Here is a 16,904-nt window from a genome sequence, read left to right as displayed (position 1 = left end):
AAAGAGTAATTGGGAATCAACTGTGGCACATCTCGGTATTTGGACCAGTTATGGCGGAATATTCTAGAAATGATAAAGGCTTATGATTGAACTGTTTTTTCTTACTAATGCTGCAAAAAACAATACTCAATGCACTTCAAGGACTTAAAGTCTTTAACTTGATAAATTTTTCCTTTTGTTTTAGTTGGGCACAGTGATTATTTTGTTCTTTCTTCTTATCTACTTTACAGTCAGGTGTCCAGTGTTGGAGTGAGCTACCATTAGAGCACGTATGAAGATCCATCTCAGACATCTAAGAATCCAGAAAGAGGGTGGTATAGTGAGCAGAGCTGAATGATGGTGTGTTACTGATATGGTCATGCTAAGAATCCCAAGACTTCAAACACATGGGAAACTGGCCAAGCCATTTTCCCTTCTGGACAAGGCTCAAAAGGGATGGCAAAGTTTTCCTTGGGGTTGAGTGGGTAACAGCATAGTGTTCTAAACCAGTCAGTCATCATTGGTACAGAACACTCCTTGGTGGTGTTTGAATAAGAAAAGGCCCCAATGGGCTCATATTTGAATGCTTGGTCATGGGGGGGGGTAGCACTACTTGAGAAGGATTAAGAGTTGTGACTTTGTTGAAGGAAGATTATGACTGGGGGTGGGCTTTGAGGTTTCAAAAGCACAAGCCAGGCCCAGTGTCACTCTCTCTTCCTGCTGCCTGGAGATTCAGATGTAGAACTCTCAGCTTCTTCTCCAACACATTTAGTCCGTGATACTGGACTAAGTCTCTGAAACTGTAAGCAAGCTCCAATTAAATGCTTTTTTAAAAGTAAGAGTTACTGTGGCCATGGTGTTTCTTCATAGCAATAGGACAGTAACCGACATACCATGAAAAATAAAGTGTACATAACATAAAAATAAATGAATCCTTCACCAAGACAGAGCATTTACTATGCCAAATGGGTTTCTATACATTATAGAGCTTGTCTTCTGACTTCATCAGTATTAAATTAGAAACTAAAAAGGAACAATAGGAAGAATAGTTCTATAAGTATTTAAAAATTAAACATCATGGGTACAAATAAATATGAATCAACACCACAAAAATAAAAAAAAATATGAACTGAAATCTAAAAATTAAGAAAACAAGATAAAATTGTATAAGATATAACAATGCATTTCTTTACATTTCTTTAAATTCTTAATGAGAAAAAGAAAGAAGGCCACCCTTGGTGGCAAATGCTTCTAATCCCAGCTACTGGTGGAAGCAGGCAAATGAGAACAGCCTAAACAAGACAACATTACAGCAGCACTAAAAGCCAAAGTTCTGTTAATGCCTTTTAAGGAAATCTAGCTCCCCTGGGAGCAAAGAATAGACACTTCCTTTGAGCTGAGTCATTATCTCCAGTCCTAAGAGATAATCCAGTTGGGCCGGTCAATCACTTAGTCAAGAGACTTCCCTTAGGAAGTCTAATTCGCCCTAATCCATGCTAAAGAAATGGGAGAAATAATTATCCCTTTAGAGAGATAATGTATTTTTTCTTTCCCAGAAAGCCCACACTGTGTATATTCTCCACAAGGTTGCCATAAAGCTCTATCAGGTCTGTCTGCCTTTCTGAGGCCCAACTCTTTCCTTTTATCTTCTTACATTTTCATTTTTTCAGATACTGGCCAGTGACCAGGCTTGCTTCCATAACACTTTGGGCTTTCTCCTTCTTTCTCTGACTCCATCGACTCCCCCACCAGTGTGGTTGCTTGTCCGCCATGGGGCACCGACTTTTCTCCCCGACCCCCTGTTTCATCTCCAAGTCTCTGGAATGCTACAGAGACCCCTCCGCCCCAGCTTGCCAGCTCCGTTTTCCCAAAAACCTCTAGCACAGTTGTCTTCAAGAATCCTTCGGAGTCCATTTTTAAATTTCTTAATTAATTAAACTAAGAACACTGAAAGATAACTTCAATTTTCAATTTTCTTGGTAATGTGCTAGGAACAAGGGCTCTTCAAATTTTTTAGTAACAGTGAAATCCTGTTCTCCCTCCCAAATGTATATTATTTATATATCTATCTATGATAGGTAGATACATAGTAGATATAGATATACGTGTGTGTGTGTGTGTGTGTGTGACAGAGAGAGAGAGAGAGAGAGAGTCAGAGACAGAGACAGAGACAGAGACAGAGACAGAGAAGAGTAAGGAAAAGAAAAAAAGAAGGAAAGATAGTAAGATAAAAAAAATCTATCATCATTTAAAAATTCCTATAAATAGATTATCCAAGGAAAGTTAAATCTCATATGGATAAAAATGGTAAAGCAATTGTACAAGAAAATGTATAAGTCAATAAAAAATGAACTAGGTGTCCAATAAACAGAGGCATAGAAAACAAAATTTTTTCAGCCACAAAGGAGAAGAAAATTATGTTGTTTGTTGGAAACTGAACGCCACTGGAGATAATCAGATTAAACAAAAGAATCCAGGCTCGGAAAGACAAATCGCATATGTTATCTCTCATGTGAGGCTCCTTGGCTTCACGGGGTCCCATAAAATCATGAGTGTTTTTGTTCAGTGAGATTGCCTATGGAATCCAAGACCAATGTGAGTCGGGAGGAATGAGGAAAGGGAGGACAGGAGAGTGGGCAGGCAGCAGCGAACATGCCCAACATACAATGTGAACCTATAAGTATATTTTTAAAAATCAACAAAAATTAAAAATGAAAAGAGCCTGTTTTCTTTTCTTTTTATTTGCATTTCAAATGTTATCCCCCCCTTTCCAGTTTCCCATCCATAAACTCCCTATCCCATCCCCCCTCCCCCTGCTCCTATGAGGGTGCTCCTCTACCCACTCACACCTTCCCAAGAGCATGTTTTCTAAAAAGATAAATATAGTTAAACTCCAGCTAAATTGATCAGCAACGAAGTTAAGAAATGACCCTTATTACCAAGACCAAAATCATGAAGAAGAAAAGAATGCTGGCCGTAATGTAGCTACTGAAAGGACATACATTTCCTTTAAAATATGTGATAGTAATTCCAGTAATCTAACAAATGTCTACAAAGTCATACATTGCAAGGCAGACTGAAGAAGAAATTGGAAAATAAAAATAGTTGAGGATGTGTTTCTACTAGACAGGCAGAAATTCAGAGCTGGCAATGCGGCCATGCTCGGGCACCAGTCCACTGGGAGAAGCTGTGATATTCTAACACAGCAGCCAGGGATTTCTGGTCTTCCAAGCCCCACAGATTTACAATACTGACTCCTAAAGCCAAAATTCCCTACATTTGCTACGGAAATTAAAATTCCAATTAAATACCTTCCCACAGAGAAAACTGTAGTAAGGGCGGGGACAGGGGTGGGGGCGGGTGAGTAAGGATGGTGACAAGAAGGGTGCACAACCAGTGTAAACTCAGATTGACAAATTAGCAAGTCTTTTTCATTCATACACAACAGAACCCTGAGGAAATACTTAGTGATCTATAAAAAGTTCGTAAGCAAAATTAGCAACATAGTCTGGTCCAAGTAGAAGATACTTTGATGATATTCATCCACTCTATCAATAAACAGAGAAAATTCACAATGATTAAAAAAATACCATTTGCAGTAACATCCCAAACCAAGATACATTAGGAATAAACTTAGAAAACTAACTGAATTGTGTATTAAAAGGAATTGGCCGCGGGCAAAAAGAAAAAGAACTTCAAGTCCTAACTTAGTAGGTATTTGTCAGTGGGCTTGAAAGACTAAACGTTTAGGTTCAACTCTGTATAAGTTGAGTAATCAATGTTATACGAATCAAAACCACAGCTACGACCACTTTAAATTTTCTAAGAAGCAAGAGACCTAGAAAATTTATTTTATTTTATTTTATTTTATTTTATTTTATTTTATTTTATTTTATTTTATTGGAGAGGTAGGGGAAGGCCAGCTAAGATGGCTGAGCTGGTAAGAGTGCATTCTGCCTGATGATCTGACATTGACCCTGAAGAACCAGGAACTGGAAAGAGAAAACAGATTCCCCAAAGGCTGTTCTTTTCCTCCACATGTTCCATTCTCAGGTGTGCCCCCCACACGTACAAATAATACATATGCAGAAACCAAAGACGTGGCAAAGGTAAAACGAGTAAATAAAATAAAAATGAAATGGGCGAGGCATAACACTGCTTGATTTTAAAATATCGGAAGGCTGAAGTGCATAACCACTTAGTCAGGCAAACCAACGAAACTAAGAGAGACTCTCTAACCCAAAATTTCACCCATGTGATTAGCAACTATTTATCTTAATGCTGCCAAAAAAAAATCAGTAAAGCTTAAAAATAAATGTTATTTTCCTTAAGTCGTGTGTGTGTGTGTGTGTGTGTGTGTGTGTGTAGACACAAAAATACTAAATTTGACCTAATTGATTTGAAATAAATCGTAGTTCTTACATTTAAAACAAAGTCTTTTACCTTGGGATATTTTTCATTGAAAGGAAATTGTCAAGGTGTATGCCTTTAATCCTAGCCCTGGAGGGCAAAGTAGATATACTTCCATGAGTCTAAGACTTCCATGTGCACACCATGGTATGCACTCTGTCTTCCGTACCCTCCATAGATAGACACATACAATATAAAATGAAATAAATTAATAATAAAGTATGCTGCTATGCATTAGAGCCCAATGCTTACCCAAAAGCCATGTGTGAAGGCTCGTAGTATGATTTAGAAATGCTTAGCAGATGGGGTTTGGTCAGAGGAAAGTAGGTTATGGGGGACTTAAACTTGAAAGGGTTACTGGGACTCTAACCTCTTGTTGTGTCTCTTTGTTTCCTGCCCACCCTGTTAAAAACATCCTCCTTCACGGATTTCCACCACCATGGTGTAATGCCTCACCACAGACCCCAAGCCGGTGGTCAACTATGAGTTAAAATCTTTAAAATCAAAAGCCAATTACAAATCAAAACAGTAAAAAGAGAAAAGAAAAAAAAAAACTTTTACAATACATCTACCTCATGAGTCAGCATTTTTCTAGTTTCATACACAGTTAAGTTAAGAAACATGGTCTTAGTCAGTGTTGTGTTGCTGTGAAGCTACACCACGACCAAGGCAACCCTTATAAAAGAAAGCGTTTAATTGTTGCTTGCTTATGGCTCAGGAGTTTAGTCGATTATCATGGTAGGAAGCCTGGCACTTTGCAGGCAGACACTGTGTGGGAGAAGTAGCTGAAAGTTCTACATCTGGACTCACGGGCATCAGAAGACAGAAACTCTGGGCCTGTTAGGGCCTTTTTAGAAACCTCAAAGCCCACCCCAAGTGACACACTTCTTCCAAGAAGGCCATGCCTCGTAATCACTTCAGAGAGCCCCATCCTCTGGTGACCAAGTATTCAAATGTATAAGACTATGGGGCCCACTATCATTCAAACCTCCACACATGCCAGGTCCTATAAAGGACTTTTATTAGGGTCTTATAGAGATGGCTCAATGGTTAGTGGTCTTAATGCTCCTTCAAGGGACTCTGGTAAATTCTGAGCACCCAAATCCAGCAGTTCACAAATGCCCATAACTTCCGATCCATGGCCACCTGCTCACAGGTAGTACATAAACTCTCTCTCTCTCTCCCTCCTCTCTCTCTCTCTCTCTCTCTCTCTCTCTCTCTCTCTCTCTCTCTTAAATTTATTTATTATATATGAGTACACCATTCCTGTCTTCAGACACAGCAGAAGAGGGCATCAGATCCCATTACAGATGGTTGTGAGCCACCATGTGGTTGTTGGAATTTGAACTCAGGACCTCTGGAAGAGCAGTCAGTGCTCTTAACCACTGAGCTATCTCTCCAGCCCCCCCCCAATATCCCCAAACAATATATTTTCTTAGGAAAACAACTATAGGAACAAGAGCTAGATGCAGATATGAATAATCACACTCATCTATATGTGAAAATATACCAACATACCAAATATCTATTTATTTGGATAATGGTTAAACTGTGATATATTTCCACATAAAATATGGTTTCATAATTTAAAAGAAAAACTAAAAAATATCCTACTGAGCAACAAATTTAAATTACAAAAATAATATGTTAAACACAAGAAGCCTGACACAAAAGACGGCATATCATATCATTCCAAGTTTACCCAATTCTGGAAGAGACAGAATTATCCTATAGAAACAGAAAAGAAATCAATGAAGCCTTTGGTGTCCAAGACTAAATCTGACTTCAAACGGGCTCAGGGGACCCCTCTAGAGTAATTGAAACATTCTGAGTCTTGATTATACTTGTATCCAGTTGTATACATTTGTCAAGATTCATTAAACTGTACAGTGACCGTGTGTAGATTTGGTTGCACATAAATTATGTCTGTGTAGGCTTGATTAAGACAGTCTATTTGAGGACGTGGTCCAGTTACATAAAAGATGACTTGAAATAAACTCATAGGTAAAGTAACTGCCAGTTGAAAAATGTGGTCCTAGGTTTTACATACAGAGAAACATTCATTTAAATTTACTCTAGCAATCTAATGTCTATATAAAATAGTCATTTGTTATTGATATTGAAAGGATAAGGATAGTAAAACAATTCAGCAAGGTAGTTAGATGCAAGATTCACACTCAAAATTTCACTGCTTTGCTGTCTACAAATAAAAGTTATAATGTAACATCATTTAAAGTAACAACCCCAAAGCAGATAAGAGTCCCTTTGAAATCCACATGTAAAGAAATAAAAGGAACCTACATAGACATATTTCAGGACTCCACTGTGAAACGTAAGACAGACATGAAGAAACTGCTCGTTGCCTACCCTACGAAGAGCCTCTCAATTGTGAGGTTTCGGACATTTGGCTGTGGTTTTCCTGGAGTTGAGCTAGCCCGAGAGAAGCACATCTGGGCAGAATTGTTTCACTGTCTAATTTTCAGGGTGGGTTCAGCTGCTTCTTTGAGTTATAGCAGCCAAGAAGAACCTGCTTCTCTGGGACCTGAAGTCCAGCTGCAAAATGTACATCTGATGGCAGAGCGACATGCTCGTTTAGGGGCAGCCTGGTGATTCAATAGCATTTCAAATTCAATCGTGAGGCTGGTTCTGTAGATCAGCCATGGAGTGCTTGCCTGGCATGCACAAGACTCGACCGTGCAAAACTCAGCGACAAATGTTGCTTTGGCTAATACATCACCCGTCAAAGAAATCCATATATCTACAACAGATGCCAGTGAGAAAGGAAACATGTTGTCCTCCTATAGAGCATTAGAAGAGTCTGCAGAGTCGTGTGAACACATTGGTAATGTGTGGGATGTTTGTCTTCCCCAGTATACACACTAAGGTCTTCACCCCTCAAACTGATTATGGTGAGACGTGAGTCCTTTGCGAAATAACTAAGTTTACATGAGTATATGTGGATGAGTTCTGTGATGAGATCTATGTCCTTGTAAGAAAAGTAAATGCCAGGGACCATAGCTTAATGATAAGGTGTTCACCTAGCATACACAATGCCCTGGGTTCAGTGCCCTGATATGGAAAGAAAGAAAGGAAGGGAAGGAAGGAAGGAAGGAAGGAAGGAAGGAAGGAAGCAAACCAGCAAGTGAACATGAAATTGGGCATTCAAAGTGGACTTGGAGGGGAAACCAAACTCAAGTACTCTTAATCCTGTGGCCAAAGATTGAAGTTACGTGAGACGTCCTAGTCACTCAATAGTGCTTTCTAAGAACACACACACTTGACGATATGTAAGAAAAGCAAAGTTTTAACCTTTAAGGAAAGGTAAGAAGCAAATCTTCACCAGGAGTTGAATTTGTTGGCATTTTGAACCTCCTAACATCTCGAACTGGGAGAAAATACACTTGCCATTTTGTCACAGTGCTACAAGTGGACTAAGACGGGATCTCACTACAGAGAGAGGTGAAAGAAATTGGCTAAAGATACAATTCAGTGAAAGGCTTGCCTCAGTTCTGGACAGAAGTCACCGATTACTGGGGCAGCCTGAAGTAACTCACACAAACACTCGAGGCTGCTCAGGGGAGGCAGAGACTAGGATGTCCTGAAATGAATCTGGGATTCAGCTGAGTGCCAGGCCGGAAAAAAAAAAAAAAAGCAGACTGGAGAGATGGCTCAGTGGTTAAGAACACTGGTTTCTCTTCCAAAGGTCCTGAGTTCAATTCCCCAGCAACCACAGGGTGGCTCACAACATCTATAAAGGGATATGATATACTCTGCTGGAATGTAGGTATGCATGTAGACAGAGCACTCCTACATTTAAAAATACATTTAAAAAAAAAGCCGCTTCCGTCACACTTCGGTGTGACTATCACAGCACTAAACTAATTAGTTAATTTACATAATGTGCTAGTACACATGTTTTGGTTTGAGTGATGAAAAACACACCTAATTGCACTTCCGTTTATGTTTATCTTTCTATTTTTTTAATGGTTATATGTAAAATCCGTAAGCAAATAGGAAATAGATTTTTCATTTTTATCACAGAGCTCAGCTTTCTAATCATACGAATCATAGTAATTAGGAATAAAAATAAATCAATTGTGTAAAAAAAAGTTCTTTTTACAGAGAAGGTGTAACAACTCAACTACTGGTGTTAAACCAAGGGCTAGCTGAAGATAAGGAGAGATACACGGTTCACTAAATCCCAGGGACTGTGGGTGTGTGTGCAGGACAGGGGCCTGGAATTCTCCCTCAGGGTCTTCCTCAGAGTCTTTCACCCCAACAACCTGAAGAAGGAGCACAATTCAGGTCTAGAAATGCAGCCACCCCACCCACAACAAACAGCAAAATTCTCCACAGCACAAGTCAGATGCCAGGAAATGCGTGAGAATAAACATGAGGATAACTCACAAATGAGTGGATGCTGTACAGAATCAAAGCAGCTGCAAAATAGCATTCCAAAACAAATCGGTACAGAAACCACACTATCTAGGCTTGTAGTAAGCAGCAGCTTAGCAACAGGATGTGAGGGGAGTGGGTAGACGTCAACGGTATCAGTTGGATTTGCAAGGACGATAGTGAAGGAGTTGTGTTATGTAGTAGAATCAGCACATGCCATCGTTAGGTGGAGCTCGGGGCTACACTCTCATGGTGAATGCAGAAGCTACAGCTTCCTGGAAGGGTGGCAAGACATTTTTCCATCTGTTCACTCCTCTAAAACAAAGGATGAAGTTACGGTCAGCCCCTGTGAACTCTTTGATCAAGCTCTTTCTCCAACTTGAAATAACTTGTCCATGTCAGGACCACCACAAGAGCTTCCTGTATTCAACATTTGCTTGAGATCCCTTTGACTGAGCTTTGGTCCGTTTACCCAGTCGCTTGTGTTTCAGTGTTTTCTACCAATTGGCAACGTTTGATGCTGCTCTATAAATATGTCTGATGGCTATTAATCTATGTTAGGTAATTGTGCGCCACTGGGTGATCAAACCAGAGATGCTATGCCTGTCTATCAGGCACCTTGCCTCTGAGCAATGCTTCTAGCTCTGTATTTCACCATTGTGATGAAACTTGAATTTCTAAAGATGAGCATCTGTTCATCTCAGATTAATCTCAGTTCACTACAGTTTGGAATTTTTACCTATCATGCCTAATATATAACAATACTTTTTGTCCTCAAGAAATGTCAGTGGAAAAACCCTCTGGCATGGTCATAGCACATTGTTAAAAATAGTAATCACGGAGTTGGGGATTTAGCTCAGTGGTAGAGCGCTTGCCTAGCAAGCTCAAGGCCCTGGGTTCGGTCCCCAGCTCCGAAAAAAAGAAAAGAAAAAAAAATAGTAATCATGCTTTTCCAAAGTAAGATAAAAGACTATCGGATTCTGAAAAAGCTTCAAAGTTACTTTAGAAATGGAGAACCCTAAACTTAGCTCTAGATCTAATTCAATAAGATTCTTGGTGATGGCCAAAACCCAAAATGTAAGTAAGCATCTGTGAATGCTTATACTATATAGTGAAGAACTGTTTTAGGATATATTATATCCATACACGTTTATTCTAATAGATATTTACATCTATAAATAATTATTAAACATCCACTTATTTATTAGGTCATAGAGAGGACAGAAAGAAGTTAAGTAAGGGGTTGGGGTGATAGTCCAGTCAGTAAAGTGCTTATCTTGCAAGCAAGAAGACCTTCAATCCACAGAAGTCACTAATCCTGATAGAGACAGGTGGATCTCCAAGGCTCCCTGTTCAGGCTTCCTTGACTACACTTCCAGGCACAGGCTAATGAAAGACCTTGTTTCAAAAAATGAAGTAGGTGAAATAAAAATGTCATCTAAGAGGTGACTATCACATTTGTACTCTGATCTCTTAATGCATGTGCCCATAAATGCACATCAATACAACACACACACACACACACACACACACACACACACACACACACACACAGAGAGAGAGAGAGAGAGAGACAGAGACAGAGAGACAGAGACAGAGACAGAGAGAGAGAGAGAGACAGAGAGAGAGAGAGTGGAATGGTCTTATCACCAATAAACTTAATATTTGGTATATGAGAGGGAAGAGAAATAGACATTATCCATCATATAACACAGAACAGAATGAGCATTGTGTAAGATTTAAAAAAAAACTTGCAGTGAAATACAACTTTAAAAAGCTTATGGAGCAGACGAGAAACTAGATCAGCCCCCAAACACAGGCCCTGCTTCCCTTATGGAAAGTTATTGAGTTCTGGGCTGTACAGAAGAGTTAAAGGAGGTTTAAACTGAAATCCCCCATAGTCTCACAATGCTGGGAAAATAATTCTTAAAGAGAAAGGAGCCTGCACCAAATCAAAGCATAGGAATTATCCTCAAGACATTTGAAACCAGAAGTTGATTGATTCTACCTGAGCTATAATCCAGTCTGGGTGGATTGCAGCAATCAGTCCCACTCAGTTCCTGCATAACAGGAAGGAGAGCTAACTGTCCCTGGAATCAATTAACAGCAGTGGAGGCCTGTGCTGCTTCATATACAATTTCTAGCACATAATAAAAACTCGAAAGACAAAGAGGCAGAAAATTACTATTGAAAAATAAAGGAAAAAAATAAAAATAGAAACAGAGGGACGATCAAGATGCTAGGCAATTAACATCTAACAGTTTAAAATAAGTAAAATTTAATTGGTATAAAATAAAATAAAATCGTATAGGAAAAAAAGGAAGAACTTTAATAAAGAGCTGAAGTCTAGAAAGTTAAATAAAAACCAGGGGAAATGATTCACTATACAATAAGTGAACTGATATCATAAAACTGAAAAGTACAGTATATAAAATTAACTGGGTAAAATAGGGCAGAAGACAGGAATACAGAGAAAGAGGGGGTCAGTGAGCATGAAGGACCAACACAGTTAGTGCAGGGACCTAGGCGGATAAGAAAGGCACAGGAGCCTGACAGAAACTCTCCCTGAGGTCTCACGTGCAGAAATTTCATGAACAGGTGGAAGGCATGCAGCTGCAGATTCTAGGATCTCAAGCAGCTCCAAGAAACAAGGAGAGAAGAACACAATAAGCCCAGCATAGTCAAACTGTCTAAAACGAAAGCCGAGAGACTTTTACAAAAGAACATAGGAAAAAGGAACCATTCATTACATTCAAGGTGTAACCCCAAAACTGACAACTACCTTTTCAAAGTACACACTGGTGGCTTGGAATGGGGCTCAGACTACGAAGAACCTGAAGAGTTCCCACACCCATAGAAGGCAGCTCACAATTACCTAACTCTAAATGCCAGTGACCTGATGTCCTCTTAGGGCTTCTGTGTGCATGTGGTGCACATAAACTCACACACATGTACGCATGCCCATGTGTGTACTCACAATAAAAAATCTTCTTAAAATAACCCAAAAGGAGGAATGATTTAAAATTTTATACTTGAAAAAAAGAATATTCAAAATGAAAGTGAAAACGAATTTTTGGAGACAAAGATCCTTGTCAGCACATCCAGACTACAAGGTACACCAAAAGAAGTAACTCAGGATGCAATGGGCTACAAGAAGATACAAGACTAGGAATACAGAAAAGCATGAAGCCCCCACAGAGGAAATAGAAATAAAATGCCAAAATGTAATAGATTAAGTCAGCAATTATTCTTCTAGAATATGTAACAAATAGAGAAATGATGTCTGACGATGGTCATACCATGAAAGGCAAGAGGGTCATACATGTAGTTTTAAAGCATGGAAAAATTATTCAAATAAGAGTTATGTTAAAAAGTTAAAAGACATAAAATGAGATGGTTTTAATGTCATGTTTGTGTGTGTATGTGTGTGTATGTACATGCATGTGTACATGTCAGGTGTATGCGTGTGTATGTTCACATGCCAAAGTGTGTATCAGCAGGACAGGGAAACCTTCTAGGAGTCGGTTCTTTCCAGTATGTTGGCCTTAGGATGCAAACTCAGTCAGCCAACTTAGTAGCATACACCTTTATCCTTTGAGCCATTTTACCAGATGATAACTATATATTTACAATTTATAATTTATCACCTACAATTTTAAATCTACATATCTACAAGTCTATACATCTATACATCTATATATCTATATAGGTATCTACCTATATATCTATATCTCGTCTATAACCATATCCATATCTCTCTATCTTATATACATTATCTATATATCTATATACCTACATCATCTATATCTATATCCATATCTATCTACCTGTCTGTCTATCTATCTATATCAAGGACAGATAATTGAGACGCAGTATAAAATGAGTGGAACAAAGTTTAAAACTTTGTTTAGTGAGAAGATGGCATATAATGGTGAGACTGTCATCTACCTCTAAAATTCATGGATAAATTTAATCCCAAATGCAATAATTTTAGAAAGCATAGGCCTGGGATATAGAGTGCTTGCCTGGAATGTGCAAGGCCCTAGTTTCTACCCTCGATATCTCAAAAAGTTACAAATAAGAATGAAACAGCTGGGCATTAAAGATGGCAGAATCCAGGAAACGCTCCCTTGGTCGGCCTGCGAGGAGTACCTTGGTGTGCCTCAGGACCTGCAGCTTCCCCCGACCAAGAGAGACCAGCCGGCCTTCAGACAACAAAGAAAACAAAAACTCGGGGTTGGGGATTTAGCTCAGTGGTAGAGCGCTTGACTAGGAAGCGCAAGGCCCAGCTCTGAAAAAAAAGAACCAAAAAAAAACAAAAAAAACAAAAACAAAAACAAAAACTCAAGGAGTATCTGTTAATACGAAAAACAGTGTTTCCATACAAACAAGAGAATCAGATATCCAGAGATCAGAAAGTGATGACATCTGAGGATCAGGTCCAAGAAGGGAAAAAAGTTGTGAAACTCAAAACAGAAGTGGCTGATAAAGAAAATGTTGGAAGTATAGTTGAAAAAAAAAAATGAATTCCATTAAAAGCTGAAGAAGTAGCCAGCTCAGAAATGCACAACTCGAAGGGCGATGTGCAAGCTGTGCGGTTGTTATCAACCGGAGCTGATTTCCCAGGTCAGCCTGTGACGTCAGACCAGGCATGTCACCATAAAGACAGGGCAAGGACGCAAATGATGGCAGAGAAGCCGAAGCAAGACACTAACACGTCTAGAAAACCAGTGCTTGGCTATTATCACGGCGAGATTGTTCAGTCTAAGATCAATTCATTCAGAAAGCTTCCCAGTGTCAAAGACGAGAGTCTCGCAGCAACCAAGAAACTCCCCACTACTGTGTCTAAAGCCGCGAAGGCTCACTGTGGGCCTGGGAGGGCGGTCAGTATCAGAGCCTCAAACACAGCTGCTGCCACCAAGTCCTCAGACACTAACTCTGTGAGCGCCTCGTCCAAGAACACACTTGTGCGACCACCTAGCCGAAGTCTCCACAGTACTACCCACGGCGCTGTGAAACAGGGCCTTAGCCGGACCCTGGGCGCTGCAAAAAACAGGGCTGGACCCTTACCAACGGTACAGTCAGAAAGGAGTCGCATCGACCAGAACCGGTCGTGTCTGTGGTCAAAACCAGTTCTCAGGACACAAAAAGAGGCAAGGCCCCACCAAGAAGTGTAGCATGTAAAGATGTAACCAGGACTAATTCATCTAGTGCCAGGCTGACAGGAAAGTCCAAAGATCCTGACCAGCGCAGATCCACGATAGCAGGAGCGGCTGTTCTTAGATCAGCTTAGCCCAAAGACACCACAGCAGACACGAAAGCTCAGATGACCGAGTGAGGGGAGAACTGGCAAAGGGAAGGGGCTAAAAAGGCCTCCTCATTCAAAGGTCACCCAGGCTGAGCCAAAGAGACAAAACGAAAACGCGGTTGGGTCCTTTTGGACTACCACGGCAGAAGAAGATGAGCACAGATTATTTACTGAAAAAGTAAACAAAACAATTTCTGAGTGCCTGGACCTCCTTAATAAGGGACGCCTAAAAGAAGAAATGTTAGCTACATTGAATGACCTGATTCATAATATTCCAGATGCCAAGAAGCTTGTTAAATATTGGATATGTCTTGTACGTATTGAACCAATCACAAGTCCTATTGAAAATATTGTTTCAATCTATGAGAAGGCCATTCTGGCAGGGCCTCAGCCTATTGAAGAGATGTGACGTATAATCATAGATATTCTAACAACGAAGAATCAAGAAAAAGCCAATTTGTGAGAAAATATTGAGGAGGTTCATGCAACCAAGGAACATATCCAAGAAGTAAATGTTGAAACTAATCTAGGGTCAGGAAAACCAGAAGAGGAGAATGAACATCACAGAAAAGTTGAGGTTTATGAAGACACTCAGGACCACAAAACAGAAGATCCAACCAATGATCTAACAACCCGGGACTCAAAAACTGAAGCAGGTTGCCTGATTCGACATACTGTATCTTCTACACCACGCTTGCAAAGTATGAAAAAGACGCAACATGATGAAAATTCCACATTTAAAGAGCTAAAGTTTCTGACACCCGTGAGACGTCCGCACCACATTCAAGAGAAGACTTTACGACTGCCAGACATGTTAAAAGACCATGACCGTTCTGTGTCGTCCCTGGAACAGTTGTCCGAGTTGGAAGGGGATGCTTTTGTTTGCCGCCCTAATGCAGCCCTGTGCCCTCTGTTCTGTGAGACCGAGGTAGCGGAAGAGGAATAGCACTCCCGAGGCCTCAGCAGGTATGGTTGTGCTGTGCACAACTTTACAATAGGTCTGATGCTGTCTGCATGCCTGAGTATGATACTGGTGAACGTCATTAGCCTGTTTATTGTGTTTTAAAAATATGTTAGCTGTTTCACTTTACTAACTAATTTCAGTAAAGAAGCGTAATCAGACAACGTAGCCTATGTAAATTTGTATTTTTACATTGACTTTGTTCCTAATGTTTATAATAAATATGTGTGTATAAATATGAAAAAAAAAAGAATGAAACAGCTGACTAGGTCTTGAGATGACTTTCTGTCCTGAGCTACGTGAGCATGTACCCAAAGCTCCATGAATGACGGAGAGCAAGCCTACACCAACCACTGCATCCACAGGTCTCTGGATCGGGACCTCTCCCGGCTTCCAGACACACGAGGGAAAAAGCGTTGTTTATAAATTCTCTACTTTAAGGTATTTTATTATGATGTCATAAACTAAAATAATAGTAGATTTGTTGCAACTATGTCAGCAATCTCAGTGAACATAGACCAAAGCCAACGGTGCTCAAGGGACCCAGGTAAGAAGGCGGTGACTTCCTGCCAGTGTGTGTTAAGTCCTGAGCTCCAGGCCAGCGGGGGTTATGCAGCAAGAGACTGTCTCACAACACATAATAAATAAAAAGAAACTGAGAATAAGGAAGATGTTCCAATGATCTAGATCCATTCTATTAATGACAAAAATCACAGTAAAATGTGAAATTTGATGATCTGAAGGGAAATCCTCAATAAATACGTCTGATGTGAATATTAATGCAGGGGCAGGCAGTGTGTCTGCTGCGGTGAGTAGGGATGTGAGTGGGGCCTGTGCTGAAGGTGAACATCTGCAGAAGCTGGTGACCAAAGGGCAGAGTGTTTTCACGTCTGGGGGACACTGCGTGAACAAACATTCCGATGCGAGCTTCCCAGGAAGAAAAGGGATGAACAGCGTAGAAAAAAAATTGTTTGAAGAAACAGCAATGTTTCATGCCATGAGAAAATTTAAACGATCAGGTGATGGAGGCTCAACACAAACACATACACACACACACACGCACACGCACACGTAATCAGAAAAGCTCCCACTGAAGACCTATTATATTACAGTTAAACCATCAAAAAAAAAAACAAACAAACAAGGAAGGTTCTGAAAACACGGAGAGAAAAGCATCTAGTCATGTTTATCAGAGTCCTTCCTACAAACTTTGCAACAGCAGCCTTACAGAACTGGCAGAAAAGAGGGCAAACTAGGAGGGGAGGAGGAGGGGACAACATGAATATTCCATCCAACAAAGCTAAAGAAAGCTGACCTTCTGAAGGGAAGAAGAAAGGCTTAGTGTGGTGATGTGTGACTGCAAAGCTGACCACTTGGGAGGTAGAGGCAAGGCGACCACCAAGGAAGGAACACAAAAGAACCAGAAGGAAATTAGTGGGAGAGAAAGCCTTTACTTCACAGTGGTAGCCTTGACTACAAATGGATTAGCTCCTTACTTAAAAGATATAGGCTGGACGGATGCATTTACGACTCTGTGGTATGCTTCATGCATACAAAACCAGCCAAACAAATAGCAAAAAGGAACACATGAAGTAAAAGTGCAGGGACAGAAGGAGACAGAAAGGGGAAGAGGCAGGCAGATAAGCAGAAAGGTCAAATTATAGGCTAGTATCTCCGATGAATACATATGGAAGAATTCTCAAACAACCGCTACATTTTATTAGGGGTGGAGGCACATGCTGATTGTCCCAGTATGCTCTATTTGGGAGGCTGATAAATGCATTCCAGACCAGCAAATCAAAACTTACATCATATAAAATGACTGTACACCGTAACCAAGTAAATAATGCA

General features: G+C 40.2%; 1 pseudogene; it reads left to right on the top strand.

The window, feature by feature from the left end:
• Positions 1–12,889: 12,889 nt before the first annotated feature.
• LOC116902980 lies at positions 12,890–15,038 on the top strand (annotated as a pseudogene).
• The last annotated feature ends 1,866 nt before the right edge of the window (positions 15,039–16,904 follow it).

Source organism: Rattus rattus, chromosome 6 (genome assembly GCF_011064425.1).
Source record: "Rattus rattus isolate New Zealand chromosome 6, Rrattus_CSIRO_v1, whole genome shotgun sequence".
Taxonomy (NCBI): Eukaryota; Metazoa; Chordata; class Mammalia; order Rodentia; family Muridae; genus Rattus; species Rattus rattus.
Note: the sequence above shows the minus strand (reverse complement) of the source record. Positions and strands in the feature narration are given on the sequence as shown.